The sequence below is a fragment of the Gallus gallus genome, chromosome 18 (assembly GCF_016699485.2).
Source record: "Gallus gallus isolate bGalGal1 chromosome 18, bGalGal1.mat.broiler.GRCg7b, whole genome shotgun sequence".
In the NCBI taxonomy this organism is placed as follows: Eukaryota; Metazoa; Chordata; class Aves; order Galliformes; family Phasianidae; genus Gallus; species Gallus gallus.
The window spans coordinates 4,586,990-4,612,816 of NC_052549.1; the positions used below are offsets into that span (position 1 = coordinate 4,586,990).

The window sequence follows — 25,827 nt, forward strand, 5'->3', positions numbered from 1 at the left end:
AGTTAACCTGGTTATTTAGAGTCCAGCTATAGGCGTTTCTCCGTATTCTTCTGCTCCTCTGAAAACGTGGCCTCTCCTGGCTAATGAAGTGCTGCTATTGCAGCACCATCATTCCCGGTTCTTCCCAACATGCCAGGCTTTATGACAGAGGTGGTATTGCTTTATGCATGCCCAACAGGCTCCTATAGCGACCGGCAAGCCGTTGGGATGCGGACTGGAGTAAAACCCCCTCCTCCCCATCTATCTTACAATTTTACTAATGTGAAGGAAGTAATGAGCACAATCACTGCTCGGCCTGCCCTCTCCATCAGGAGTATCCATTGCGGGGACTTTATTACGCTGCCCGGCGGCGCCGAGGTTAGGGAGTGTGGTCAAGAGGTGACGTGATCCTTTATTCATAGATGGCCACAGAAGTGTGTCCTGGGAAGCACAGGTCTGATTCGCAATTGCTCAGAGGACACGGGAGAGAGAGAAGTGAACAAATCAGCTATGGAAATTATACCCTTGCCTTCCCACTTAGGAAAACATTATCAGTTCGCCCTGGCAGAGGTCTGCCTAATGATAAATGGGTGCTAATGTGAAGGAGTGAGCAGAGCTGCCAGTCACCGTTATGTGTTTCCCATCCCTTCCCCAGCGCCGGGCTGCGATGGGGACGGTGTACACCCAAACCTGAGCCTCCCTGTGATGGGATTGGCCAAACCCAGCCCTCATCGACCACGCGGAGCAGCTTCCTTTCTCCTTTCTCCTCATTAAACATGCAAAACCCATTCTTTACCAATTAGTCTCAAACATATTCGCTCTCTTCCTATCTATTATTGCTTACCTTGGTAATCTCATTCCATTGTATGGCACTTCTTCTCTTCTCTCAGGCATTAATACATTTCTCGAAGGTAATCTTTAAATACCCAGCCTGGCTTTGTGCTGGGGAAGATATTGTTGGTCTTTTCTAAGTCGTTTGTTTTGAGGGAGTCTCAAAGAAAGGGTTATGTGTGTTTATTATGGAAGCACAGCAGCATTTTAATGCATTAGTGCTGTGTTAAATAAGCACATTGTTCAATCTCTGGCTGAAAGCTGAGCACTCGTAGTGGTTACCTGACGTGATGCGGCCCCGTGACAGAAAGTCAAATGAAGACCTTCTTGATAGGAATGTAATTGTAAAGAAAAAAAAAATGATTAAAAAATTGGTTCCAGTGCTCTGCGATCCAAGAGTTCATTTGTTTCCTCATTCATGCACTAAACAAGTCCCTAATTAATCTTGAACCTTGGAGAAAGGAGACTAGATTGGCATCTTCTGCATATGAACGTACTTCTCATTTTGGAAAGTTTGAAGAGGCTCTTAAGCATTCTCTTTTAATGGTATTTTTGCAGGGGTTTAAAGTGGCTTCATTAGCCTGCCAAAGCCACTAATTGCATTACCATATTTTTAAACTTCGGAGGTTAAAAAAAAAAAAAAAAAAGAAAAGAAAAAGAAAAAGAAAGAAAAAAAAATGAAAAGAAGGAGATTAATTTGCTGGCTTGGAGTGCCTGAAGTGCTCAGAGGCTCCAGCGCAGGGTCTGTGTGGTGCTGGGGGCCTTCTGGGTTAGGAAAGCACAACCAGCAGTGCTCAGCAGGAATTGCAGTGCTGGCTGCTGGCTGCTGCTCTCCTGCATCTGCGGTTGTCATTGGCACAGCAGCCCAGGGGGTGGTGGGGTCACCATCCCTGGGGGCGTTCAGGAGCCCAGGTGGAGATGTGGCACTGAGGGACGTGGTCAGTGGGCACAGTGGTGGGCTGCGGTTGGGCTTGGGGGTCTGAGAGCTTTTTTCCAACCATAGTGATTCTGTGATCTTCAGCGGGAGCAGCGCAAATCCACCAGCCAGAATGCTGCCGTAGGGCTGTGTGTTTGGGGGGAAAAGTGGTGGTTCTGTTTAATGGTGATGCTGGGGGTCCCGGATGGAAGGTGCCATCCATGCTCACAGCGCAGTGCTGCTCTCATTACAGCAGATAGGTGCTGAACTTTAACGAGGGCACTGCCTTGAGTCTTGCTTGTGTGCAGCCCCAGGTGGCTTATCGAAGGTAATACGAATAATACAACCAAGATAAGATAAGGCTGTTAGCCCCAAACAATACTATCAGTTAAGTTTAGCTGCCAACCCGCCCCGCGCTGACAGCGAGGGATGAAAGAAAAACTCAAACTCAGCCTCGGAGAGCTCTGAAAGCCTCACTGAAACCCATGGGCAGCTCCAAGGAGAAATATTATCCTGTGGGGAAGGGGGTGGAGGAGAGCCAAGGGCACCGGGAAGAAAACTGGTTGAGGGAGGGGTTTTTTTTGTTTGTTTTTTTCCTTTCTTTTTTTTCTTTTTTCTTTCTTTCTTTCTTCTTTTTTTTTTTTTTTTTTTTTTTTTTTGCTTTGCAAATGTGCTCTTGCTCATTTCATTGTGAGCGCTGCGATATATTATCAGCTCTCACGGAAGGGAAGAGTCATCGGGGTTTCATTAGTTATGTTTATGCCAATAGAAATAAATCTCGGCCGCCATCAGGAGGGCTCTGCTCGCTCCCGTGGCCCCATCTGGGGAATTTGCCCAGCCACGTCCCCGTTGTGCTGCTGGAGCAGATACAGTTTGAGATATACTTTGGCCTTATTGATTTGAAGGCTTCTTCATTACTTCTCCAGCGCTGCGGATCAATAGCCGAGCCGAGAGCAGCATAATAGATTTCTTTAAAAAATCAATTAAGCAGAATATTTTTAACGGAGCCGGCTGCAGAACGGAGCTGCGTTTTGCTGTGTGCGGCTGCAGCTCTGCTGCACTCACTGCCAACCGAGCAAACTCGGGCACACAGCCTTTGTTTGGGCTCCGTGTGCACCTACACCGAGGGAGGGAAGGTGGGAGGTTGCAGACGGGAACCACCCCGTGAAACCCAGCTCCATCCCCTTGGCCTCGATGGGAAGGGAAAGAACGTTTGTGGTCTTTGCTCAATCCCCAGTGGGCCGTCGTTCAGTTAAAATATACCCAAATCTGTCATGCTTTTTCTGTGCTCCGTATCTCCGAACACGAGGAGATGAGCTCCTGGTAAATGAGCTTTCATGCTTGAAGGGTTTCCTGGTGCCGTTCCCCACCCCGGGGATGGGGACAGTGCTCCCCATTGATTTTGCCCAGGACAAAACCCCCAGCAAGGAACCCAACTGCTTTCCAACAGCTTTTCTGCAGCAGAAGGATGGATGGAAGGAGCCTGGTGACCTGAATGGTGGCACTGCCACCTCCCTTTGGTCATTGGTGCCCCCAATGGGGCCACCCCGGATCATTTGCAGGGAGCCAACCCCACATTTTCCCTTCCTCCTCCTGCCTTCTCCCCAGCTCCAGCAGCACCTGCCGGGAGGCGGCTCTGTTTGCTTTGGTGATGGCAGCGATATTTGGGAGAGACAGATGGAAGGCACTTCTTCTTTTCTGCAGACACTTCATGCTCCAAGCTGCTCATATTGTACAAGAGAGGCCAGATGCCTTGTTAATTCATAGACATGTTTACAGCACGGAGCTTCTAATAGGTGAATATGAATACTAAACAGTGATTAGTGCTTGTCTGACAGACGTCTCCCTCCTGGCTGAAATTGGATCTAAGTTTGACCTTTGATGAGGGAGGAAGGTATTCTGGTATATAATAAGACTCAGTGCAGTGCAATCTGTATGTGGCAGAAGGGGCTGGCGGTGCTTAGGGGGTGGCCACAGAAAGCAGGGGGGTGCTGGTCCCATCCATGGGGCACTCAGACAGCGAAAGGCATCTGGGAGAGCACCCTGTGGGTCATTCATTGTCACTGTGATATCAGCCCCGAGAGCAGGAGGTGACCCAGCAGCACCCCGGGGGGGGGGGGGGTGATGTTTGGGTAGCAGTGGCAGAGCAGGTTGTGGAAGTGACACTGAGCAAGGAGACGTGGTTCAGTGGTCATGGCAGGGATGGGTTGATGGTTGGTCTAGATGGTCTTAGAGGTCTTTTCCAATCTTAATGGTCCTATGAAAGGAGAAGGAGGTCTCAAAAGTAGGTTATGGGGTAAATAGCTCTTTGGGGATAAGCACGTGCCTCTCGTTGCTTCTGGAGTAGGGATTCAGTTGGTTCAGTGTGGGGTTGGCAGCCTATGGGTGGTTGTGGGGTCAGGGCTGCAGAGCCCCCGCATGTTGGGATGTGGCCCCATTCTGTACCAGGAGCACCACGGACACGCAGACCCCGCAGCTGAGATGCTCCCAGTGTTTGAAGCACTGGGAGGGGATTTCTCTCTGTGGCAGCACCAGTGCAAAGCACCCGGACCTTGCCATGAGCCTGCAAACCAGCACTGCCAACTCCATGCAGGGGCTGTGCAAAGGAATACAGGAATTGCTGCATCACACACCATTATGAGCCTTGCTTTAGGTGCCAGCTGAGTGCACTGCTTTGATGGCTATAAATGCAACTATGTGCATATATAAAAGCGTTGCAGGTCCTTCCGAGGTGCCCAAACAGCTGCTGGGTTCTGCACCTGTAACACTTGGTTGTGGTGTGTGATTCCTGCCCTCCTGCACTCACGGTTTGGGTTCACATTCTGCCTGATTGCTTTTCCTTCTCCATCCAAAAGCTGAAAACCTCCAAATGCTGCATGCAGGGCTCCATCCCCTGCATGGCACTGGGGGGGAGGTGGGAGCGGGGTGGGATGGGAGCGTGGAAAAGCGAAACAAAACCCCCAGCAGCTGAATAGCAGCGAGCTCTCCAGCCCCGAGTTATGAATTTTGTCAATGAAATTAACCAACAATGTTGGAGAAAAGAATAAAAAGAAAGCAGCCTGGGCTCAAAGGGACGGCAGAGGGGCCGGGCACTGAATGGAGGCTTTGTTTGCCCTGAGCCCTCAATGGGAGCCTGCAGCCCCACTCACCACATAGAATGCGCCTTGCTCCGGGCTGGGCAGTAAAGGAACGGCAGGAACAACGTTAATTTGGTGGGGAAGTTAATTTGGTGGGTATGGGGAGGAAACCCCCTGCACATCACAATAAATGCGTGAGCAGAGCTGCAGGAAGGGGAGGACAGTGCATCCCCAGGGCTGGGCTCACTTTGCTCAGCGTCGAGCTGCAGCCCCACTTGGGGTGCATGGACCAACCCAGAGCACATCCTGCTGCTGCCCCATGGGCGTTCAGCATCGCATCCCCCTGTCCTGTAGCCTGGCTCACATACAGCAGAGCCACCAGCACGGTTTTGAGATCACACGTCATTAGGGAGGAAGTCTTCATAATTTGCTACAGCGGTTTGGAATGTGGGTTAAACCCAAAAACAACAGCACGGAGGGAACCGTGGAGGGGCTCAAACAAAACCTGACATCTCCGTGCCTCGCACCGAGCCATGTTGTGACCGACGCAATCCTCCCTTCTGCTCACATCACCATTCCGGATTTATCATTTTAATGTTCTCTGGGCCACCGAGCCCCACAGCTGTAAATTAATTTTTAAAGTAATACAGGTTCTAAAACTTCCATCTGCTTTAATGAGCTTGGGGGAATCCTGTTGTATTAAAAAACATGCATGCAATTATTTTTCCATCCTGGGCTCCGCCACTGCGGCACCGCTCAGCAATGACATCTCCTACCCCTCTGCAAAGCGTTTCCCAGTGACAACGTGGCACCGGGTCCGGGTGGAGGGGACATCTCCGTGGATCATTAGCGCGTCCCCCGGCGCCTTCCCAGTCACCTTTCCATCCATCCAGTTCTGCATGGCGGAGTTACGTGGCGGTAATGAACAGCCCGGCGCCCGGAGGTGCCACGTGAACCATACGGCTCTTTGCACCGCCTGATTTCTAGTGGGAAAACCCCACGCAAAACTGAGATGCTGTTTGTTTTCCCCGCCCTCCGTGCCTGCTTTTAAATATTTGCTCACAGTCGTCCAGGTTGGGTTTTTTTTTTTCTTCTTCTTATTATTAGCAATTAGCCTAATAAGCCACCTTGCCATTGCTCCACATGGAGATTAACCACTTCAGAGAGTACAAAACAAACATTCTGCAATGCAGGCATGTATCTGCTGGAAGTGATGAGTAACCTGCTTCCACAGAGACCCAGTCAGCCCACCGTCGGGGCTTTGCTCTGATCATTAGCGCCCGTGTTGGCTTTTTTTTTTTCTCTTATTTCCCCTAAGACAGCTTCTTACAGCATTCGTTAACCTGAATTTTGAACACAATTAATTCTTGTTTAGGCAGCGCGTTCAGAATGACGTCCTTTACGAGCATCAAACAGCAGCCTGGGAATGTGTGACTTGGGCGTGATACATCAGCGCTCAGAAGGTGCACCCCCACCGAGATCACACGCAGGTGAGCAACAAGCACAGATCTCAGCTGTCACGTTGGAAATGAGTGCATGAGAAGCCGTCCTTCTGCACGGCCGTGGTGCTTGGGTGAGCAGCCGTGGTGATGGGGCCACGTGGAGCAGCCTGGTGCTGCCTGCTGCTGCCATGCACTGCAGGACACTCCTGACTGCTTTCCCAGTACACGCAGTCTGCAGGAGCTGTGCATCCTGCTATGGTAAATGTTGTTTCTGAAACCAAGCGAGGGTCAGTGGGAAGAAGCAGGTGTTACGGGCACAGGAGCCTGAGATGTCTGGTAAATCAGGAGCAAGGAAATCATTGGTGCTGGTTCCGTGCGCTGCCACTCCTGCAGGAAAGCAGAGGTCCTGGGTACAGCAGCCTGGATTTCAGGCTGATTTCTGAGCAACCAGAGCTACCCTGTAGTAGTTGTGAGGGCACGGAGCACCTGAGATGTGCTGCGCTGCAGCCAGCAGAGCCACGCAGCTCCAGCCCTGCGCTGACTGCACCCCATGCGGCGTGCATGGGGGTGGTGGGTTTGGTGTGCAGTGCTTTCCCTCCTACCCATTTGGGTGGCTGTGATGGAAGGCTGCAGATTTCCATCCAGCAAAGAGTCGCTGTGATTCCTTCCAGCCGTCGCCGCGAGGCTGCTACACATAACCTGTCCTAAACCGTGCATGAATGATTTATTGTGTACTTCTCATGCAAATGGCATTAATAGGCTGTCACACGTAGGAGAAGATGCCGGAAGATTACTGAAAGCTGCTGCACTTAAAATGTTTTGGGAGGAAATAATGCCTTATGCGTGTGATCTGCGGAGTGTCTCTGCCCACAGGGGCAGGTGTAGGAGGGAGCAGCTGAAGGCTGCATTGCTGCATTGTGCTCTGAGCACAGTGGGGCTCCAGCACAAAGCCACGAGGGTTGGTTTAACGTGTCTCAGCACAATCCAGGTTCAGACAGCTCTGCTCTGCTGAGTTCGGGATCGGGCTGCAGAGAGAACCCAACCCACGCCAGCCCTGTCTAATTAGTGGAACATATTTACATGTGTAAAACTCTGCCGTAGTCCTCGTAATGACTAATGCATAATTATGCACAGACAAATCCCCACAGTAAACACAAATATTTTTGTTTGGTTGATCTCAGGAGAGCCCAGCAATGCGTCAGGGCTGCACTGTGCTTCCCAGATGAGATAAGTGGGTGCCTGCAGCCATGCAGCCCCATGGCCATACCAACCCCATGGCCATACCAACCCCATGGCCATAACAACTCTATGGCCGTACCAACCCCATGGCCATACCAACCCCATGGCCGTACTAATCCCAAGACCATACAGACCTGCAACCATGCCAACTCCATGGCCATACCAACCCCATGGCCATGGCAAACCCATGGCCATTCCAACGCCATGGCTGTACCAATCCCATGGCCATGCAGACCTGCGGCCATGCAGCCCCACAGCTATGTCAACCCCATGGCCATAACAGTCCCCTGGCCGTGCAGCCTCCTTGTGCTGCACCAAGAAATGCACTTTTGGGTCAAAACAAAGTATTCTGCAGGTTTATCCCAATTTCACGTAAATATCAGGCTTTCTCCAGGTTTGAGAAACATCCCCAACCTTTCTGTGCCCATACAGGATGAGGAGCCTTCCCAACCCAAATCCCAGTGTCAGTCCTAGCCTCAGTCCCAGTCCCAATCCCAGTTCCAGAGCCACCAGGATCTACGAAGATTCCGGTCTCTCTCCATGCCATCTTAGCTGTGGCACTTCCAGTGACGAATTCATCGCTCAGGCAATGGCTTTTCTCCTAAAATCCTCTTCAGGGAACAATTTTCCAACGTCGGATACGGTGACTAATTGATAACTTTCTTTAAGGGGACTGCATGATAACTTTCTTTAAAGCCGTATATTACGATCAGCAGGTTTTCAAAGGAACATGCTGCTCTCTTAATTCTCACCTTCATTATTTTAATACCTCTGTAAAATGGATTTCTAATGGAGCCATATTGCCATAAAACTTTAGGGATGGTGGGTGGGTGGTGATAAATTCTTTGCCATCCCAGTGGCTCCGTGAGCGGTGTAGGGAGCAGGGATGGATTCCAAGGAGCAGCTGGGTCCTGGCTTAGGGCTGTGCCTATCAGCACTGCGACCTTCCCTGGTGTGACCCCATCCCGTTGCCTTGAGCACCCTATAGAGCTTTGTTAACCAGTACAACTAGTATCTGTCTCACACAATTCCCTCTGTCCTGCTTTCTACCCCAGGGATATATCCTATCAGGAAGGCAGAAGATACCCCAGGCGCAATCCTACCCCAAATATGGGGAAATCTCTGCAGCGCAGTCATCTCAATAGTAGAGCATTTTCACCCTCAGATCCCAAGGAATGCCATAAACGGACACTAGAATCATAGAATCATTATATTGATATCAGCCCTTCAAAATGTGCTTTGCCAGCAAAGCAAATTCTGTCTCTAGTTTAAACAGAGAAGGGAAGAAATGCGTGTTATGGGCAGCTGGAAACACAGGGAGTTGTTGGAGTTCCTATGATGGCCTTCAAAGGTCCCTTCCTACTCAAATGGTCATGATCCTATTTTTTGTCTCCCCCACATCATTAGGCCATACCAACTCCTGTTTGCCCTGGGCATGAATGCAGGGACCCAACAATTGCTCAGCGCTGAGCATTGCCACTTTGGCACCTTTCAGCACCTGGTGTAAAGAGGAGCAGGGCATGGATGCATGGGCTGGTTCATTGCTGCCTTCTGAGGTCAGCTATCCAGGTCATTGATGAGGCCCTGCTGCAAAATCCCACTGCAAAGCAGCGTCTGCCCTAAGGAGAGCAATGAACACGTCAGGAAAAGAGCTCCGGTGCTCCCCGTGCACAGACGGGGTTCTATGGGACGAAGACAGAACCCAATTGTCTGAAGGAGGCTCCTCTCCTCCAGAGCACTCTATAGGCCCTGGGCTCTGTCCCTCCATTCAGGGCACGCTGTGTGTGATGTTAAGCAGCAATGGATAACAGGCAGAACGTGTTATCACAGCTGCTGTGTGCCACAGCACGAAGGGGAGAGCAGAGCTCTGCTTGCTCTCTGCTTGGCCTGGGGACATTCATGTTCTTGTTTATACAATAGCTCTGCTCTGAGAGCAGGAATAAAACATACCTTGTTTTCCCCTTCCCAGATGCTGTTTAGCATCGTGCTACATCTCCCCATGGGAAATGCAGGTTGGAGCCTCTCGGGTTGGGGGGGAATTGAATCCAGATGTTGCACTGCTGGGCAGCAATGGGTTATTGTGCAGAAGTGGTAGCATGCATTGCTACCTCCACATCCAGGTGCGTAGAGAAAATGTAGGTGTGTGTTCATAGAGACGTGCTTTTATCTCCTACTCCAAAATACAGACCAACTCCAAATTTCAACAGAAAAATAGAGAAATCAAAAGTGTTTGGTGAAGTAAACTGCTTTGGCCATGTAAACCCTGCAAAAAAAATGGGTATCAGCCAATGGGATTTTTGCTCAGACTGATGGGCACCCTTGTTTTGGGGCAGCAGCTCTTCAGGGCACGTCGCCAATGGGCACCCATGCAAACGTGCCCAGATTGCAAAAATGGGGCAAAGCACTGCAGGGAGAGCAAAGCAGGGAAAGTCAGATGGATGTAGCACAGAGCTCTGAGTTTAACGAGGAGCAGCTCAGGGAAAAGGGAATAATTGCATTGCTAGAGAGAACTTTTACAGGTGGTATTTTGGGGCTGTGCTACGTTGGAACAGTGGGTGCTGTGTCAGCGGGTGAGGGCACGTCACACTTAGTGGTGATTGTGCCACGGCCACACGAATGTAGTGGTGCATAATGGTGCAATGTTGGTGCACTCTCAGGTTTGCTCTGCTCTGGCGCTGCAGGGTGTGCAGCCACTTGGCACCGTCGTGCTGGGAGATACCGGAGTGTGTGAGCAGCAGGAGCCCGCTGTGCAACGCTGCTCGATGCTGGCGCTGCTGCTGGCACCATGTGGGCTCCCTCCAGCGGCCGTGGGACAGCCCCGGGGTGCCCTGTGCCAGCCCTGTAGGGACCGTGCAGAGAGAGGGGCTGAGGGAATGCAGGACAGCCCCGAGAAGTGCTGTGCGTGCATAGGTGTGTGCGGTGCATGGGCAGATGCGTGCGTTGCTTATGTGCACGGTGCATATGCATATCCGTGCATACGGTGCATGTATGTGTATGTAACACCTATGCTATGCACGTATGTAACGGAGCTGCAGATGCACGTCGATCCATGCACACACGGCTCCAGCTGCTCAGTGCCAGCTGTGTGCGTGTTGCTCCCTGCAGCCCCGGCAGCACTTCGGGGTGCAGCGGGCCCAAGCATCACTCTCCCTCCCACCCCCAGCAGCCTCTCCTTGCACTCTGTGCACCCCTCCCGCTTTTTGCAGCGTGGTGCTCGTTGGAGGGAGGGGGTGAGCATAGGGATGCCCTGATGCCTGCTTGAAAAGGTTATTTTTTTAATATAAATGGGCACTAACGTCCATTTGCACGGAGTGTAAATGCACCATCGCCCATGGTACCACCGCTTGTCTGCACGGGGGCGGGGGGGGGGGAAGGCGATGAATGCACCGACCGCTGTTTGTTATGAATGCACTGACGCCCGTTGGCACGGGGAGGGGCACAGCCGCCGTTTGCACGGGGAGAGGTACGCGAATGCACCACTGCCTCTTTGCACGAGGGGGAGGGGGGGCGCGGGGGGGGGGGGGGCTATAAAAGCACTGATACCCATTTGCCCCGACGCCTGTTTGATCGGGGGGGTGGCTTGCCGTGCACGCACCAACCTTAATTTGCACGGCGGGAGCTGTGCACGCACCGATACCCGTTTGCACTTTGGGGGGGGGGAACCGCGCACGCCGCACCGCCGCCGCTCGCACAGCCCGCGCTCCCCCCTCCCCCCCCCCCGGGCAGGAGCAGGGAGCGGGGGGGGGGGGGTGGGGCGGGGCGAAGGCATCCGCTCGCGCCGCTCTTTGGCTGCGGCCGCGGCGCTCATTTGCATGTGGCGGGGGCTCCCCTGTCACGTGGCCGCGCGCGGGGCGGAGGATCGGGGCCCGCGAAGGGGGGTGGGGGGGGCGGGGGCCGCACTTCCTGTTCGAGAGCGGCGCTGGGCGGGGCGGGGCGCGCGGCGGAGCCTCCCCGCGCTCTCGCGCTGCCCGGCGCGGCTCTTGTCAGTTAGCAACAAAATGGCCGCGGCGGCAGCAGCTGTGCTCCCGAGGACGGCGGCGGCGGCGGCAGCGGAGGTGGCGTCCGAATCGGCGGCGCGGAGGAGCAGCGGGGGCCCGGCTCAGCAGCACTGAGCGGACACCGAGAGCGAGCGGCGGAGAGCGGCCCCCACCCGCTGCTGCAGCCCGGCCCGAACCCCCGCCCCGGGGGCACCTCCGCTGCGTTCCCCCCCCCCCCCTCCGGAGGGACTCCGCCGGATCCTCCCCTCCCGCCGCTTCCTGCGGGGCGGCCCCGCGGCGCGGATCCTCCCGGGAGGGCACTGCGAGCGCCGCTCCGGCGTTGTGCGGGGGGGGTCCTCTGCGGGACCGTGCCCGGCGGGCCGCGCTTTATTCCGCTTGTTTTATTCTCCCGTTTTCATTTGCACTTTTCACCTCCTCGGATGCCCCTCCGCGCGGACTGAACCCACCGGGACGCGGCGCAGCCCCTCCCGCCCCGCTTCGGATCGTGGCTGCAGCGCGGACAGAGTGCTCCGGGCACGGACTGAGCCGCGCTGCGCTCCGACGGGATCCGCCGCTGCTCCGCTCCGTCTGCGCGCCTCCGCCGCCTCCTCCTCCTCCTCCGTGCCGTTCGATTCCTTTTCATGTCTTTTCTCTCCGGGGGGCTGTGGGCAGACGGCGACGACGACAGCAAAAACTTGATTTTTTTTTTTTTTTTTAACGATTATTTTTGGCCGTGTGAGATTTTTTCGCATCGATTCGTGAAATTACGGGTACAGTTACGGAAAGAGAGGGGAGGGGGGGAGGAAACCAACCGCCACCGACACAACAAACAACCTTTAAAATAAGAAAGGAACGCGTCAGAGAAACCCCCTCCATCGTAGACGACGTCCCTGCTCGTTTCCTCACAGCGAGACCGAACCGAAAGCTGCCAAAGAGCCCCGCACAGAGCAGACCATAAGGTGAGGGCGCCGGGCGGTGCGGGACCCGCGGGCGCTGAGCGTTGTTGCGGTGCGCTGTGTGGGGCTCCGAGGGCCGCGGGTTCGAATCCCGGGCCGGAGGCGCTGAGGAGCTCCGGGAGTTGGGGTCGTCGCGTTGGTTTGTATTGAAGGCTGATCCCCTAACGCGTTGCAGGGCTGTTATGGGAATTAATTGCTAACCTACACGTCCTGAGAGTTCAGTGCCTTTCTGTAATACGCTGCTTGCCGTACTTCCTGGCTACTTGATCCCCTGCTCAGCCCGCAGCGTGTGGCTGCGAGGCCGCTCGTCCCGCAGCACCACGGCCTGTTTAAATTTAGCCGTAATCCTTATTACGTCATGGCCTTTCTGCTGCAGAGTTCTCCCTCCCTCCCTCCCGCAGCCGTGCGCCTCGGAGGGGTTACGCCGGGCGCGTAGCGCTGCGCCTACGGACGGATTTACGCTACCCGCGTAGTGCGGTTACGCCGCCCGCGTAGCGCTGTGCTGTGCTGCGCTGCAGCCCCGGGCGTCGCTTCGCCGCGGCGCGGAGCTGCGCACCGCACGGGCGCTCCCGGCCCGACCCCGAGGAGGGGCGTTCGGCCCCGGCTGGGATGGCGCTGCCGTGCGCTGCCCGGAGCCTGCAGGGTGGAATGGTGGATGGGAAAGCCGCTGCTTGCCTTCATTTTAGGGTTTTTTTTTTCCCCTTTCCGCGATGAGTCTTTCCTATTAATGAAACAACTTGTGCGTTTCCTGACTTCCATCGTCTTTTGTTTACCCTTAAAGGAAGCGCTCCTGTCCTTTTATACTTGGGCCTTCTGAGACTGTGACATTTCCTAAGCATAAAAGCGTAATTGGGCACAAAAGTGCTTCTAAGGTGGAGCGCTCAGAGCTTCCAAGTTCCGTCCTTGGCCGAGCAGCAACAGCGAACCGTGCTTAGGCTGAAGGCTTCGCCAAGCAGAGGCTCTTCCCGTGCCTCAAACCGTTGGTTAACCGTAACCTTACAGCAGCACAGCGTTACAGCAGGCTGAAAGGAAAGGCTCTCATTTATGCTTTTGGTTCTCTTCGCTCCGAAAGGGCTGTCGGTCCCGGTGGGGATTTGCTGCCCGCTGTCAGCCCGGGCTGCCCCACAGCTCCCCGGCCGGTTGGCAGCGAGGCGTGCAGCTCCTCTCCTCAGTGGCCATTTGTTATTAAAACCCAGCGGAAGGGTTTGGTTTCGCTTTGAGCTGCGAAGACTTAACCAAGAGCGGTGTGTTTGTGTGTGCGTGTGTGTGTGGGGCCGGGTAATAGGTTAACTTACATCCATTTCCTTTAAGCAGCTGGCCTCGCCGAGATAAACAAGCGCTTTTCCAAATGCTGTCATCTGGCCCCTTTCCAAAACAAGCTGAAGGAGGAGGGCAGGGGTGGAGCCATCCTTTGCTTCAGTAAAAAAGAGGCTTTCATTTGGAAAGAATTGCTGGATGGTATTGGCTACCAGAGCTGCAGCTTTAAAAGTGCGATGCCCAAACCTTTGCAGAACAGGGCAGTCTGTTACTCGGCTCTGAGTTGGAAGGTATGGCAGCTTGAAGGTGGAATTCACGTCGCTTGTTTTGTTAGATAATCAGTGCTCTGCGTAAGACTTCGAGCATGAGAAGTGAGTGATCAAACATTTACGGTCTTTGGTTACAGCGGAGATGCGCAACACGAGGGCTATTGTTTTAATTGTTTAAAATTCAGATGACAAGATAATGGTAATGCCATTAGAAGGTTTCCCTTTGGCCTGGAAGCTGCAGGTAGGAGCCTGTCGATGCCTTGGTATTAAAGATGAATGATAAGGAAACCTCTTAAATGCCTGTGACGCTGCAGTCGAGCCAATTTAGCATCAGCTGATGCCTTCTAGTGATAATGGCTTGAGGTGTTCGGCTGTGTTATGAAGATATCAGCCTCAGCAAATAGTGTTTAGAGGAGAAATGCACTCTGTTGAATGGGAAGGTGATCTAGAAGTGACAATAAATGGCGTTAGTAAATGATCTATGTGCTCTGCACGGTCTCTTTGCTGGTAAATGCTGGTGGTACAATGAAGGATGGTTCCCAACGCGTGGAAGCAGAGGAATTGAGGTATGATTTGATCTTGCTTTAGGATTCTGAGCTGTTAATGACAAATGGCTTAGTTTTACATCTTAGTTACTGGATGTAGATATACCCGTGCTTATGTTATCACTGCTTTATTGTGATTACCTTCACTTGGATTCCAGTGAGCAGTCCTAACTGTGCTTTGTGAAGCCTCGTTGGTGTGCCGTTCCTGCTTTGGCACTAATGCATTTTAATGTCCCCTGCACGAGGTAAAGACGTCTCAGTTCGGTCACAGCAACAAACTGCATCTCCTGCGCCGAGTGCTCACAGAGCTGCTGAAGGTGATATCAAAGATGGGATCGTTTGCTGAGGGCGCAGCGGCAGTTCAAAACGTGCTGCCGATTCTTTTGTCTTGTTCTGAAATGTGACATCACTTTCTTTGTGGAGGGGCACTCAGTTTCACTGCAGACATCTGCGGAACGGCTCGACGTGCTTTAAGTCTTCCCTTCAGAGCAGCAGGCATCGACATGGGAGTTGGTTTTGCTCTTAGCTCTGGATGTGAACCAGCCCCGTAAGCTCTCAGTGCTGTAGCCCCAACTGCAGTTGCAATGCAAGCTCATAAAACATGAGAAGCTTTGGCGGCGGTGAGGGCTGCGTTCTGGATGTCTTCCCCATGGGTTTACAGCCAAGGATGGCTCGAGAGTGAGAACAGTTATCTGTGCTGCAGCAGTGCTGGTTTATGGCTGGGTGCCCAGATTGTCTAGCTTTGCACACAGCTTTATGCTTTGCCTCTGAGGGCTGTGGAGGTGGAAGTCATTTGTAATAAACAGCTCTCTGCAGTTTGCTTCTGAAATGCACGTTGGTTTGAAGAATTGAGAGCTACGTTTGCAGTGCCTTAGATTTCAGTCAGGAGATTCTGTTTCAGAAGCTTGCTTATGAGAATCCACTCTTGTGGATGCCCCATCTCTGGAGGCATTCGAGGCCAGGCTGGATGTGGCTCTGGGCAGCCTGCTCTGGTGGTTGGTGACCCTGCACATAGCAGGGGGTTGGAATTAAACCATCTTTATGGTGCTTTTTAACCCGGGCCATTTATGACTCCATGAAATGGGGACGGTTGCTTTCTGCCTTGTATTAAAATAGCTGATGTTTATCCCATGGCTGTGTGTGTGTTTGCTTTCTTAGCGGTAAGCACTGAATTGCTGGAGACTTTCATTTAGGAGGCAGATTGACTTGTCGAGTCGATTGGCATCCCTTTGTGTAATTAAGCCCCAGATAAAAATACGTTTATAGGTCTCAAAATAGTTATGTGACTACCAGCTGGAGGGAGAGAGAGCCCTCACCCCAAGGGAAAACAACCCCCTTGGGCTGCTCAGTGCTTGGTGTGTGTCCACGGGCAGCTTCTGCAGGCAGAGCCATCCCGAATTTTCCTTAGCTGCTTGTTAATGAGGTCTGTGTGCGTTTTCCCATAGTGACTTCCCAAAGGCATCGCAGGGGGAGTGCCTGTGTTAGGATCTGGTCAAGAAAATCCCCCCCCCCCCGAATGGCATGTCTGCTTCTTCTTAGCTGCCCTGGTTTCCCTCCTCCTTTTCCCCTTCCTATACTCAGCCTGGCTGTTTTTGCTGGAAGTTTATGCTTTTCTCAGCAGTGCTGCTGTTGCAGGACTTCCTTGTAAAAGCAGCAGAGGCAGAACTTTTGTCTGGGGCTGCATACGGTGCTGGCCGTGGCCTGGATGCTGCTCTGCGCGGTCAGCGTGTGCACATATCAGTAATGAGTTCAAACTGCACGCTCTATTTTAAGCTCAGCCTGATGCCGTGCGTGGTCTGTCTGGGGCTCTTAGTTCCTCAGAATCCCAAAAGGTTTCTATGGCTGATGCTAATTTCAGATGCTGACGGCGGTGGTGTTTTTAAACAGTGGTTGTTGGTAGACAGCAGAGCAGCAGTGCAGTGCTGCAGTGCAAACCACTGTAGGAGCAGGAGGCACTGAGCAGTGCTGAGAGCTGCACAGATGGGTCAGCACTGCATGCCGTTTTGCTGTGCTCTCTTCCTGTGCTATTGACAGAAAACCAGAGATGGTTTTTGGTATTGCCTGTAACGTTCCTGGTAGAGCAACTTTGTAGATGTTGGTACTAAGTTAGGAGGTGTTGGGAAGCTTTGTGACCACCGGCCTGCAGGATGCCTTCTCACCCTTCCACTGCTGTCCTTCTGTCCTCCTGCAGGTCTCAACTTTCCCCTTCTCTTAGTATCTCTAACCAGTTACAAGCTTGCCTAATGTAGGAGAATTGCCTCCAAAAGGGGCGGTTGGGATTCGGCCCTGTTTTCAGCTTGGGAATAGATGTTTCACTCAACAGCTTCTTTTCTACCCAGGCTGCAAAATGAAAGATAGCACATACCTGCACGTCTAGTCCTTTGTGTCCCTGTCTTGTGCAGTGTTCTGTCTTGGTCTTGAGTTGTGATGCTGCAATAAGTTCCTGTTAATTCAAAATAACCTACTGTCCTGAGGGTGCTCATCACATCTGTCTATAATGTACCCCTTCATTTTCCTGCTTATGAAACAGTTTGGTTTCTCTTTGTGGTGTCAGCTGATAGATAATGGAAGAGATTTGTCTTCTTAAGCCTTTTAAAAGCTGTAGCATATTGTGGTACAGAAGAGCCTACTTGTGGCAATCTGAATGCTGCTGAATATTTTGTGGTATGCTGACCATCAGGTGTGGGTGTCCGACCCAGGTGTGGAACTAAATCTGGTCTGTGATTGCTGCAGTCAGGAAAAGGCTCTGTAAATAGAGTAGATGTTCTGTGGGACTTATCAGAGCTTAGTGAAGGTATGATGGATATTACTTTCTCCAGCAGTTATCCTTCTGATCAAGCTTGTTGAAGCCCTTTGCTTTTGAAAACCAACAACAATCAAAGTCTCATCTCACCGGGCACCAAGGCACCAGGAGCACACTGCTTTTCATATTACGCTGCTACACTGAAGCGTAATATTTGCACAAAGCAGTGGCTGTGTTCTTGGGTGGATCCGTTGCAATTTGCTTAATAAAATCAACTTTTTCTTCTAATTGCATTTGTAAAGATAAAGCGTTGTTCACACGTTGGTGGAAGAACTATGAAGGTGACAGTAAAACCCCATGTCTTTGGAAGCAGGTGAGATAGATGATAGCTGTTGGTCTGTGCTATCCGGATGGTGATCCGGTGCTCTGACAGTCCAGCTGCATTGGAATTGTCCCCTCTGTCAGCATCCAGACAAGCAGGAACTCATCTGTCTGGAGTTCTGTCTGCATCTACTGATGTGGTAATATGCAGACCTTTTGAGTATGGGAGGGCTGCTCTGAAAGTAATGCCTCCTACTGTATGATGTTGGCCAGTGCTGTTGGAAACACATGTTGGTGATAAGGCAGTAGAGGTTGAACCTTCCCACCAGTAACCCATTGCGTTTTGTTGCTGTGTGACAGATGGCAGCGGAGGAGCAGTCTGACATCTGACACGGAAGCACATGAAGCAAACATGTGGGATTGAATTTCTCTATGAAGAAAAAATGGCACCCACTGCCATTGAGCTTGGTGAATGCTTATGGAGACCAAGGGGTGGCTGCGAGCACAGCCAGGCAGAGTGACACAATTTGGCAGTGGTGATGGCAACAGTGGTCACCTCCCCTGAGTGTGGCATCTCTGGTGTAAGTGCACAGCTGATGGTGTTGCAAAACAGTAGCTGAGAATTTGCTCTACCAAATAATGCTCTCATGCTCTTTGGATCTGTAGTTTCCATGGGAAATAAATAGGGGAGCATTACTTTTGGAGCAGCCTATGTATTTCTGAGGATATCTGCCCCATTGGGTATTTATGGACTAACTGAAGGCATGAAATGGTCAACGCGGAGATGGTGATTCGCTACAGATTGATTTCCAAAGCGGTGTTTGCTGCAGCTGGAAGCAGCCCCGTTCCCTCATGGAGAGGCCGTTCATTTGCTGGGTTGAAGCACGGTGATAATCCATTCTGATGATGGATCTGATATTCCAGTATATAATAAAAAGGCCGAGTTCAGCTGGTAATGGAGTACTTGATAGATTTATTGTTGGCAGGAATTGGTGTCCGGACGCTTTTATTATGGAAAGTGGTGGAACAGAGAACTTGTAAACTTAATGGAAAGAAGGACTACGTGTGCTGCAACTGGAGGTGCAGTGGGACAGAGGCTGAATTGATTCAAAATGTATATTGAAGCTGAGCAGAACAGTCACGGAGGGCGATGTTTTGGGTTCCGTAGTTAAACGCTAGGGGCTGAATTAATACAAAACAAGTAATTTTTTTACATTTGTGTTTAAACTTGCACGTATTTGCAGCGTGCAGTTTTTGAGCACAGTTCATTCGGCTGTAGTGTGTTTTGTCTTCCTTTGCTCGGATCAGATTTGGTGTTAACCTCCTGCGGAGAATTCCAGGACCCCTGACATTTTATTGTGACTCTTGATTAGCTCACCAGGGTTCCTGCTAAGAATTCTTCTTTCATTCACTTGATAAATTGAATTCCCTATTCACGGTGCCTTTAAATAGAATGGTATTTGGAAAACTCAGAGACAACAACTTGAATGTTCAATGAGCTCTCCCAACAAGTTTGAAAATGCAGGAGGAGGAAATTAAGGGCTTGTGTAGTCTGAAATCTTTTAGAGGAATAAATATGTTATGAGAACGTATAGCTCCGTCTTCGTGTTCCCTTCAGCTTTGCTTCCCTTATGGCTTCTCCAGGAAGGGGTGCTGTTGATGCCTGTTTTCCCCTTTTAATTTCATCTCGTGCTGGTGATCCCTGCGCTGTGTTGTACCACTTGGAGCCATATTGCACGAAGGATGGTACAGTTGTTTATTTCTGAACCCCAGACCTTAGGTCCTGAGCAGGCCCTGTCCTTGTGGTGCCCCATCAGGTCTGTCCCAGCCCTGCCCGGTGCCACATGCCAGCTCTGGCTCTCCCTTCAGCCAAGCAAGGCAGAGGTGCAGGATGCCATCTCCCAGGACTGCCTTCTGTAGGCTCCCGTGGCTCATCCGTGCAGTGGTTTTAATGTCACAGGAGTGGAAAGGGCCTCTGGGGATCACAGATGGGCAGCAGCTGAGTCAGGTGGCATGGCTACATAGCTGAGTGCTGGTGTGTTACTGTGATGGAGAGGGGGAAAGGAGAGCTGAGGGCGCTGGGAACCTTACGGGCAAAGTGATGCATCGTGTTAGCTGAGCAAGTGTACCTGTCATCTCTTCTAGCTGTGTTTGCATGAAGGAGTCCTGCATACAAGCTGTGTTCTTTCTGACTGCTTACTGTCCCCTTTGCTGTGTCACTGAGGGCTGGTGATGCAGTGATGCTGCCTGGCTGCTCCAGCCCTGCTGGGGGAGAAATCAGCACACAGAGAACCCGGAGCAAAAGAGCTGCTGCTGCTCCATCCCCTGACCTCCTCCTCAGCTGTGTGCATGTGTGCTGTGCTGGAAGTGCACTGCTCTGATGTGTTCTTCAGGTCCTGCCAAACATCTGAGCAGCAGCTTGTCCACGGGTTGCCTCTGCCTCTTGGTCAGTGGATGGGTGATGTTTATTTGAGCAGCTGGCTGCTCTGCAGGCTCTTTGTCTCTTGTTGCAGTGCTCTGATCTTCTCAAGCACTTGCAGAAGACAAATGTAGTACCTGGAAGAGATGAGCGCATGCTGCTCTGCTGCTGGATTGCAAAGCTGTTCTGCATTGTATGTTATGTGCCAGGAAGAGTGGGGGGCAGCTCTGCCCCATGTGCTGCTTGGTCTGCTGGTAGATAGCAGGCCTGGCTGGGATGCTCAATGTGGTCAACCTCACTGCTCAGTCTGGAGCTTAATTGTTCAAGAAATGAGTTTCTCTTATTTGCTGGGCAAGGGGAACTGTTCCTACCGTGTTGGGTGTGTGGTTGCCATGTCCTCTGCACCCATGGTTTTGCTGTACAACTACTACTGTTGCTTTGCAATACTCAGTAATAAAGACCTAACCCATCAATGGGAACGTTCTCGTTAGAACTCTGGCAGTGATCCTCGAGGAAGTGAGAAAGGCAGCCTGTAGATGAAAAGCAAAACCCCAAAGCCCACAGCTGTGCGCTGGGACTGAGCAATGCTGGTGCGTGGTCAGACCTCAGGCATCTGACCTGCTCCCTGTGGTCAGCCTGCATTCTTGGTCAGGGAAGCCTTTCTCTTTGGGATTTCCCCTGTGCTGCTTAATAGAAGCTAAAACAGGGCCAGGTTCCTCCACGGTTTGTTTGTTTTATTCCTTTGTTTTAAATCTTTAACTGAACGATGATTTCTGTGGAGTCCACGTTATTTTTTATTCTAACTTAACGTGCTGTGGTGGTTGCTTATATGGTGGTCGTATATGAAATAGGGTCACAAAAAGTTACTGTTGAGTGAACTGGAAGCTGAAAGGCGAGGCTGGGTCCTGCACTAAATAGCACTTGGCACTGTCCTCGAGGTGCTGTCACAATGGAGATGCTCTTAAACCAGTGATCCAAAATGGCACTGCTGGACACACCAGCTGCTGCAGGTTGAGATGTCTTAGGCCAGCATTCTTCCTTTTTCCACCTGATGATGGGATTTCTATTGCAAAGGTTCTAAGAGCAGATTATTAACTCTTGTCTCTTGAGTGACCTCTAATCTCCCATAGTTTCAGTGAGATCTTTTAATTGAATACGATGCTTTTCACATCCTGTTCTCAGCTAAACCCGTAGTGTTTGTTGTTGTCTTTAAATGGCAGCTCCGTTCTGCTCCTGCTCAAATTTCAGCAGTGAATTCAGTGGTCTATGCATATCCTGCCACCTTAGTAACGTGGGCTGTGATTTCAAGCAAACCTGAAGTGGGCTGTGTGGGAATCGAGTGCAATCCCTCACAGTTATTGGCAGCTGTGGAGGAGGGTCCAGAGAGCATCAGAGACCTGGGGGTACCCTGCAGCACCCTGCACACAAATCAGCAGGCAAAACCAGATGCACACCGAGATGCCTTAGAGCTGAAACTGCATTGTGCAGTCCAAGGAGGACCAAGGGCTGTGGTGGTGGTTTGTTCATGTACAGGGCTCTTGGTGGGGTTTCTGTGGCTTCAGAAGCCAGGGTCCTATTCCTGGTACTGATGGGTTTTGTCTTGCATGCTTCAACATCGCTTGACCAGATAGTGGGAAAACTGAAGTAGCAGACCCACAGTTAGCAGAGGGTGATATTTTGATGTTTCACATGAAGGGAGAAATCCTGTCAAGTCAAATTATGTACTGAGTAGTGACAAATGCAGGACAGGGACGTAATTTGACAGTCAGAAGCCCCAAAGCGTGGGATTAATAAATCATAAATTGAGGTCAAACAAATGCTCCTCAAGCTTCATTTATGATTCCCTGCAGGGACACGTTTTGCACCCAGACTTTCAAATCACAGCGTTTAGTTTCAAGCTGCGTGATCATACCTATGCATAAAGCACAGTGCTCAGCTCACCTTGTCCTCAGTGCTGTAGCTGAGGGTGGTTTCCCAGTTAATTCCTGATGCTGAACGTGGTACCCCGTGCTGTTGCTGAGCTGCCCTGCTGTTATCCACACCACATGCTTGTATCTGCTTCTGAATTGTCTAGCTGTGTTTTGCAGCCTCGTGACTGGAAGCTCAGTGCACGCATTCATCAGCAGTGAAGTGTTCATAGAAGTACGGGATGCTGCTGGACACGTGTGATGTACTGCAGCAGAATCCATGGGATCCCTGCCTGCTTGGAAGGGGAAGTGCTGACTGTGCTGCAGTGTCACTCAGCTCGTGTTTCCCTACCCTGTTCTTAGAAAACCACTAAAGCACAGTGTTCTTATTAACAGAGCTTTACATCTTGCTTGAGAAGCCAATGAATTACTTCTGTTGCATCTCCTCGTTAAAAACGCCTGTAGCTATGCCATAGGGAAAACAACAGGCTGATTGGATGTAGCTCCTCTTCACAAATCCTTGTTGGCCGTTAGTGGTGTTTTTATCCCTTCCCCTTTTAAGCTGGGGTCCTCTGGGGTGCTCCCCGTCTCCTGCAGGTTCCTACAGGTAATGAGGAATGACGTGGATGCAGTTGTCCTGTGGTAAGTTGCATCGGGCCCAGAGAGTGAGAAAACCATCCTATTTCTCTTAAAGACTCCTAAAGCTGTTCTTGCTGTTGCTGCCCCGTGTAGTTCCACCTCCTGCCAGTCCGTGGGAGTTCACTTCAGAAGCTGGGCTGTGTCCCCAGGATGGGGGAGCAGGCACTGAAGGACCACGCCGTGGGATCCTTGCTGGGGGCTGTGTTCACCAGCCCTTCATGGCCAGGAAGGCAGCAGGGGATGCTGCTGGAGCTGCTGGCACTGCGTGGTGTGTGCCCAGATGCTGCCTTCCCTTACCTGCCCCTGGGCACGCTGTGCTGCAAAGCATCAAAACGAATTCTTCCTCTTGCTTGCTTGCTTGCACCTGGCTTTGTCGTCACTTCTAATTGATTATTGCCTTTCATTTTCTGACCTATGTTTGTTCTGGTTTTGTGTTCGTTCTCATTCAGCCTGGTTCTATGGACTCCTTTTTTCTTTGAGGTGATAGGAGAGCTGGTCAGTGGGGACCGGTCCGACCCTTTCTGGTTAATGACTGAGCCTTGGTACCAAGGGGAGGGCCTGCTGCTGGTGAAGCTCTTGCCAGCTCTTTGCCTTCTGCTGGCATCAGCTGCAGACAGGTCACAGAGGGCTGGGCAGAGCAGGGGTGAGGGAGGAAGCAGCACAAGCAATGGGCTGATGAGGAGCCCTGGTTTATCCCTCTGAATCCCAGCCCCACCAGGGGCTGCTGGTGGCATGGGGCCTCTGCAGCATTCCTCCTCTGGGTTGGGGTGTCTGCATTCCCTTCTGGATTTGTCATTCCCGAGTAACAGCACCTGGCTCCTTTCTTCTGCAGCAGCATTTCTCAGTTGCCCTGAATTGGTTGCAGCCTGCTTTTCCAGTACTCACTGCTGTTTATTTTATCTGTTCTTTCCCTATTTCATCGCTGCCGTTTGGAACCAGATCTCAAAGAACCTAAATGGTGATTTTGTGTTTCGTGTCCGTGCTGTCCAAACCCCTCAGATTGGAGCTGTGTCACGTGGGGGGACAGACAGGGATGTGCCTCTGTCCCATGGCTGGCCATTGCAGTGCTTCTGGATAGGGCGTGAGGTGGGTATAAGCTTACAAGTAATGACGTGGATCAGCCCTTGAAGTTTGCATGAGAATGCTGTATCTCCGAGAGGCTCCTTGCAGAAGTCCTGTTAGGATGTCAGGTTGGTGCAATGCAGAATGCCAGCTGTGCTTTCAGACTTTCTGTAATGCGCACTGAGGGACAGAAAGTAACTGTGGTTCTTCCAGGTTGTACTGACAGCAGCCTGCAGTGAGCTGCCACCTCACCTTCCTGGGGCAGGAGAGCCTCCTGAGCTCGGATGCTTTGCTGAAAGCCTGGATTTAGGCTCAGATTTAATGAGTTAATTTCATCCTTTAAAAGCAGCACCAAATGCTGAAGTAAATCTGGGTTTTGCTCGTAAAAATCTTCTGCGGCTTTGGTGCTTTGGTTCTATTCCTATGGAAAAGGCAAGCTCATACAAATACATCCTAAGACGCTTCTGCTTTAAATCATGAGCCTTGTATTCTTTTCTCTTCAGCATGCTTCCTGTAATAAAGATGGAATCGTCACTTGGGAAGTACAGCTACAACGCATGGCTTCTGACAATGTAATCAGACTTTATATAGCAGTGCTTTTGTTGTTGTCCTGTTGTTTTGCTCTGGGATGACTAATTTCTGCCTAGGAGTGACAGTGAGTGCTGCCATCCGAGGGGCCACTTGGAGCTTTATTTCTATTTCAGGCATATTTAAAGCATATGTATCGAGAAGTGTCATTATGTAAATCAGTGCTGAAAATTGAACTCCGTTAAAAAATTATGGTATCGTTTTCCAAGTTAATTTGAGGCTATTTTAAACTCAGAAATGATATTAAAAAAAAAAACAACAAAACAGGAGTGGCACTTCTACCTCTTATGTTGTAATTGATAGGATTATACGGTGATAAAATACACTGTTCTTAATGGAGCGACATGTTTGCTGTCCTTTGGTTTAGCAAATCCTCTGCTATGGTGTTGGGGTGGAAGGGAGGGAATGGCACATTGTGGTGCTTGGGAGGCTCAGAGCAGCAGCTGTGGGGGGGCAGAGAGGTGGGGGGGGCAGAGTCCAGCTGGATTCAAGGAGCTTAAAGGGAGGAAAAGACTTAGCAGTAAGGGTGGGAGGCTTCATGTATGTAACTTCGTAGTTCAGAGGAAACTGGAAATTAAGGATGCTTGAATTATTTTTTTTCCTGCCTTTTAAAACATTGCACTGGTTATTAAAAGGGATTTCACTGTGATTGTGGTTGTCTGGTGTTGCTGTCACATCGCTGGTTTGCTGTAGTACGAGCAGGAGGAGACCAAACTGTTTCCCACTTGCTTCAGTCACCTGCTTTAACACAGGAGAAGGGCTGGAACTTCCCTTGGTGAGAGCCTGGCAGCTTGGCACTGATCACTTGGAGGTGTGGGCTTTGTAGAGTGTGGTAGGACTTCGTTAGGGAGTGCAGGGAGTGGATGCAACTGCTTTGTAGTCGCTGAAATCCGGGGGGCTTCTGTTCTACTGAGCCAACAGGAAGAAAGTCACAGCTATTACGGTTTCAACTCTGTTTCTTTTGGCGGTGTAAGTCATCACTCTTTGCAAAGTCCTGGAACAGTCTGTTTAAAGCTGCCATTTCAAGTACCCATCTCAAACGCGATGCTAAATGCGCCGTGCAAATTCCTCTCTGCAGCTCTTGCAAATGTTCCTTAAGCGTGGGTTTACAGCGCAGCCTTTGGAACGTGGCCCCTGGGAATTGGGCCTGAATTTGGGCAGCTGTGTGGGCATTGAGATTGTGGGGATGTGGGATGTGGTTGAGGTGCTTCAGGTCCTGCCTGCAGCTGTGCTGACCTCACCGCTGTGCTCTGCTATGGCCGTACCTGGAGTACCCCGCTGTGTGAATGGGCACTGATGTGATCGGAGCTGTGAGTTGGCACTGGGATGCTTACTGTTTGGGTAACACAGGGGGAGGAAAGCTGCTTTTGGATGCTGGGAGCGCCGTGCAGGAGCTCTGCAAGCTTTATGTATCTGTAGTGGGCACAGCCTGTATTGTCAGGCAGCTGGAAAAGCTGAAAATCAAATCATGCCCCAGAAGCTCTAATCCAATAATAGCAGCAATAGTTTCAGCCGATCAGAAACGGGAGTCTTTTCAGGAGATGTGTAAGGCTGATAAACGATCAGGCTCTGAAGAGCTGACAAGGAAGATAAAGCAGTTACTGCGTATAATTCGTTTACTGCTTGTTGGTATTTGCTTGGCGGGGCGTTGCGGGGGATT

At 51.2% G+C, this 25,827-nt stretch overlaps 1 protein-coding gene and 1 long non-coding RNA gene across 3 annotated transcripts in view; both read left to right on the plus strand.

The window, feature by feature from the left end:
* Positions 1-8,213, plus strand: part of LOC107054740 — a 121,974-nt gene extending 113,761 nt beyond the window's left edge. For both annotated transcript variants that reach the window (XR_001469322.4, XR_005840685.1), the window contains 2 exons: positions 6,179-6,293; positions 7,917-8,213. This is a non-coding gene — a long non-coding RNA (uncharacterized LOC107054740). The remainder of the gene's footprint in view (positions 1-6,178; positions 6,294-7,916) is intronic.
* Positions 8,214-11,459: 3,246 nt separating this feature from the next.
* TNRC6C (trinucleotide repeat containing 6C) overlaps positions 11,460-25,827 on the plus strand; it is a 90,440-nt gene continuing 76,072 nt past the window's right edge. Inside the window, exon 1 of the mRNA XM_015295277.4 lies at positions 11,460-12,420. The gene's annotated coding sequence lies outside the window, so the exon portion shown is untranslated. The remainder of the gene's footprint in view (positions 12,421-25,827) is intronic.